Raw genomic sequence first — 5,000 nt, 5'->3', positions numbered from 1 at the left:
GGGCGGTGAACCAACAGCGTGGGACACAAATCCAACTACGAGCTTTTTAACCGCAACAACTTTAATATACGCTATTGGAGCTGGAATTACCGCGGCTGCTGGCACCAGACTTGCCCTCCAATAGATACTCGTTAAAGGATTTAAAGTGTACTCATTCCGATTACGGGGCCTCGGATGAGTCCCGTATCGTTATTTTTCGTCACTACCTCCCCGTGCCGGGAGTGGGTAATTTGCGCGCCTGCTGCCTTCCTTGGATGTGGTAGCCGTTTCTCAGGCTCCCTCTCCGGAATCGAACCCTGATTCCCCGTTACCCGTTACAACCATGGTAGGCGCAGAACCTACCATCGACAGTTGATAAGGCAGACATTTGAAAGATGCGTCGCCGGTACGAGGACCGTGCGATCAGCCCAAAGTTATTCAGAGTCACCAAGGCAAACGGACCGGACGAGCCGACCGATTGGTTTTGATCTAATAAAAGCGTCCCTTCCATCTCTGGTCGGGACTCTGTTTGCATGTATTAGCTCTAGAACTACCACAGTTATCCAAGTAACGTGGGTACGATCTAAGGAACCATAACTGATTTAATGAGCCATTCGCGGTTTCACCTTAATGCGGCTTGTACTGAGACATGCATGGCTTAATCTTTGAGACAAGCATATGACTACTGGCAGGATCAACCAGGGAGCTGCGTCAACTAGAGCTGAGCAGCCGGCCGCCCGGGAGTGTGTCCCGGGGGCCCGCGCGAACACGCAAGCGTCCGCTCAATTATTCTGCAAACAGGAGGAGGCTGAGCTCCCCTGCACAATACACCTCGAAACCCTCTCAGGTCCCGGCGGCGCGCAGCGCCGTCCTAAGTACTTGGTCGGGTTCGAGAGAGGCGCAATCGCCCGGAGTTTGGCGAGTAGACGCTTTAGGTGCGACCACCCGTGCTCCCAACTGAGCTTGCCGCTGCCGACAGAGGCCCGGGAGCGTGCTGTCGTGGCATTGCCGGCGGGAGACAACACGCGCCACCTACGGTGGCCGGCAGCTCCAACGCCAGCGCCACAGAAGGACAAAAGCCCCACTTGGGTGCCGAAGCGAACACTCCCAGCACAGCGCACGCGCCAACACGTCCGCACAGCTGCGATACAATCCACCTGCGAGAACCGCAGAGGCGACCGAGCAGCAGACGGCGTCGCGGCGCCGAGCGCCGGGCGGCGGCGCATCCTCAGCGCACACAGTCCTCAATCGGACCAGCACACTGCAGATGTCCACCGCGCTTCGCACCGGGCCCGCGAGGACCTACTTTGGCCGCACGGCGCCGCGTGCAGGGTGCGCCGGCGCGCAGCTGCGCCGCCTGCCGCCTCCGTCGGCCGGCGCGCCTGCCACTGGCCGCCCCCACCAGCCGGCTGTAGCGCGTGCGCCCACGCACCGCGCGGCCAGCACGCCGGGAGGCCCCCCCTCACCGGCCGGGGACGGTCCCACCCAGCCACCGCCGCGTATCGCTTCACACCCACATGCCATTCACGTTCGTGGGCATGGTGGGTATCGCTGAAACAACCGGTTGGTAGCTCAACCGATCGTCGCCATCACTGATTCACCTCTAGCGAGAACAACCGCACCACAACGGTTTACCAGTTGTTCATTTGCGTAACGTCACCAGCAAACGTAGACGTCCATCGCCATTTGCAAATTCAACGATTGTTGCATGCCTGTGTCAGGTGTCACGACACACTATGTCTGCCCACATACACGCAACAACATGTGCACGCTTCGCGAACACGTGGAAGGTGGCCCCCGTACGTATGCGATGTCCATTGCGCGAACGACTGTCAACCGGCCTCTGTCGCATGTCGCAGATGTGGAACGCAGTGCACCATGCTATCACGGTGTGTGAGAAGAGACGACTACGTCTGACAACACGCGCCACTACATCAACAGACGGCTCATGCTGATCGCCATCCACGGCATACCATACTGCAATCCAGCTCTTATAGGGAGACGACACGTAGCTGAGTGCACAATATTTGGACCGTATGGTTCGCCGTTGTTGGCGCAGTCGTGGTACGGTCACACATGTACCACGATGTATCATTCAGTACATGAGGACCAATGTGCAGTACAGTGTGTGATTTGGACGTACAACATCAGCGGACAGTTGACACAAGCCGTACCACAACGTAGGCTGTGCTTCGCCATGCGAATGCCAATGAACAACTGCGAAGGGCATTGAGCATGTACGTCCTGCTGCCATCCGCATTACAGTGTATAGCTGCAAGGTGTTTAACATGAAGCGATACTCTGGGGACCGGGCAGTGCGAGTAGCAAACTATATTGCGGGGGTTGCAGTTAGGCAACACTACACTAATTTAACGCGTCGTATGACAATTACAGAGCAGGTTAAGGCCCAACGTGTGTTGGGTTAAGGCCCAACGTGTGTTGGGTTAAGGCCCAACGTGTGTTGGGTTAAGGCCCAACGTGTGTTGGGTTAAGGCCCAACGTGTGTTGGGTTAAGGCCCAACGTGTGTTGGGTTAAGGCCCAACGTGTGTTGGGTTAAGGCCCAACGTGTGTTGGGTTAAGGCCCAACGTGTGTTGGGTTAAGGCCCAACGTGTGTTGGGTTAAGGCCCAACGTGTGTTGGGTTAAGGCCCAACGTGTGTTGGGTTAAGGCCCAACGTGTGTTGGGTTAAGGCCCAACGTGTGTTGGGTTAAGGCCCAACGTGTGTTGGGTTAAGGCCCAACGTGTGTTGGGTTAAGGCCCAACGTGTGTTGGGTTAAGGCCCAACGTGTGTTGGGTTAAGGCCCAACGTGTGTTGGGTTAAGGCCCAACGTGTGTTGGGTTTAGGCCCAACGTGTGTTGGGTTTAGGCCCAACGTGTGTTGGGTTTAGGCCCAACGTGTGTTGGGTTTAGGCGCAACATAGGTTAGGTTAAGGCGCAACATGGGTTAGGTTAAGGCGCAACATGGGTTAGGTTAAGGCGCAACATGGGTTAGGTTAAGGTACAACATGGGTTAGGTTAAGGTACAACATGGGTTAGGTTAAGGTACAATATGGGTTAGGTTAAGGTACAATATGGGTTAGGTTAAGGTACAATATGGGTTAGGTTAAGGCGCAACATGGGTTAGGTTAAGGTACAATATGGGTTAGGTTAAGGCGCAACATAGGTTAGGCTAAGGCGCAACATAGGTTAGGTTAAGGCGCAACATAGGTTAGGTTAAGGCGCAACATAGGTTAGGTTAAGGCGCAACATAGGTTAGGTTAAGGTACAATATGGGTTAGGTTAAGGTACAATATGGGTTAGGTTAAGGTACAATATGGGTTAGGTTAAGGTACAATATGGGTTAGGTTAAGGTACAATATGGGTTAGGTTAAGGTACAATATGGGTTAGGTTAAGGTACAATATGGGTTAGGTTAAGGTACAATATGGGTTAGGTTAAGGTACAATATGGGTTAGGTTAAGGTACAATATGGGTTAGGTTAAGGCGCAACATGGGTTAGGTTAAGGTACAATATGGGTTAGGTTAAGGCGCAACATAGGTTAGGCTAAGGCGCAACATAGGTTAGGTTAAGGCGCAACATAGGTTAGGTTAAGGCGCAACATAGGTTAGGTTAAGGCGCAACATAGGTTAGGTTAAGGCGCAACATAGGTTAGGTTAAGGCGCAACATAGGTTAGGTTAAGGCGCAACATAGGTTAGGTTAAGGCGCAACATAGGTTAGGTTAAGGCGCAACATAGGTTAGGTTAAGGCGCAACATAGGTTAGGTTAAGGCGCAATACGGGTTAGGTTAAGGCGCAATACGGGTTAGGTTAAGGCGCAATACGGGTTAGGTTAAGGCGCAATACGGGTTAGGTTAAGGCGCAATACGGGTTAGGTTAAGGCGCAATACGGGTTAGGTTAAGGCGCAATACGGGTTAGGTTAAGGCGCAATACGGGTTAGGTTAAGGCGCAATACGGGTTAGGTTAAGGCGCAATACGGGTTAGGTTAAGGTACAATACGGGTTAGGTTAAGGCACAATATGGGTTAGGTTAAGGTACACATTGTTGTACGGAAAGGTGTTTTGGGGGGGGGGGGGGGCCGGTTTGTTGATTGTGAATATCGTAAGTAAATGACTGCGGCATCATCTGATTTGCCACGTCAGGGTGCACCTTTGGCTCATAACAGGCGGCGCTCTGATTCCATGCTTGTGGCAGACCTGTGTCTTTCATTCCTGCCATTGTTTGTGTGGTGTGACAGGAGGCAGTATTGTGATGTTGGGTGCACCCCTGTGTGGGACATGTGTGGGTGTTGGTGGCTTAGCTGAGCAATGGTGGTTGTCGGAAGGGTGGGATATTCTGTTTTCCGAGTGGACCTCCCGGTCTGGTTATGATAGTGTGGATTGTCTAATGTGGCAGAGAGGATGCACTGGGTGGTGTTCCATGCTGGTGCTTACATATTGTCTGTGTGCCTGTTACAGGCAGAGAGTAGTGCGTGATAAGAGTGTCTGGCTGACGTGTGATTGTGAGCAGAGTCTTTCAGCATGTATACGGACAGGTCTATACATTATCTGTATTCTGATGGCTCTATCTATTACTAATCAGCGCCGTGTATACGTTTAATCCGGTTCCAGTCGAAACTATTGTATCTCTGTACATTAGTGACACGGCGAGCCCGCTATGTAGTTACTCGTCTCGGCAGCTTCCACCGGTGTATGGCAAATGATTATAAGGAATCAGTCTAGTCGTCAATACCGATAGTCTGACGTCACATGTCTGGGGTGGGGGACGCTGCGCCCTTCCGGTGGGTCATGGCCTAGGAAGACTCTTCCCACGCAGGGGGGCTTGGACTGTCATTGACTCTTCCGAGTAATATACTTGCCGTACGTTTTTGTGACTGCGAGTGCAACGCTCACCGGTACCGACATGGATGGAGCGCCTCCTAGCTGCCGCTGAGCATCTGCATTCGTACAGAGAGCAACGCGATCGCGTCTGTAGCTCGTACGTGGTACAGCTGGCAGCTCATGTATATGGACAGCGGGAATG

General features: G+C 53.0%; 1 non-coding gene across 1 annotated transcript in view; it reads right to left on the bottom strand.

Moving 5' to 3' along the window:
* The window catches only part of LOC124593342, a 1,910-nt gene extending 1,226 nt beyond the window's left edge, over nt 1–684 (bottom strand). The window contains exon 1 of the ribosomal RNA XR_006977988.1: nt 1–684. This exon is cut by the window's left edge and continues 1,226 nt beyond it. This is a non-coding gene — a ribosomal RNA (small subunit ribosomal RNA).
* Between the last annotated feature and the right edge of the window lie 4,316 nt (nt 685–5,000).

This window comes from Schistocerca americana, unplaced genomic scaffold, assembly GCF_021461395.2.
Source record: "Schistocerca americana isolate TAMUIC-IGC-003095 unplaced genomic scaffold, iqSchAmer2.1 HiC_scaffold_98, whole genome shotgun sequence".
Classification (NCBI taxonomy): domain Eukaryota; kingdom Metazoa; phylum Arthropoda; class Insecta; order Orthoptera; family Acrididae; genus Schistocerca; species Schistocerca americana.
The sequence above is the reverse complement of the archived record's forward strand: the minus strand, read 5'-3'. Positions and strand labels throughout refer to the sequence as shown.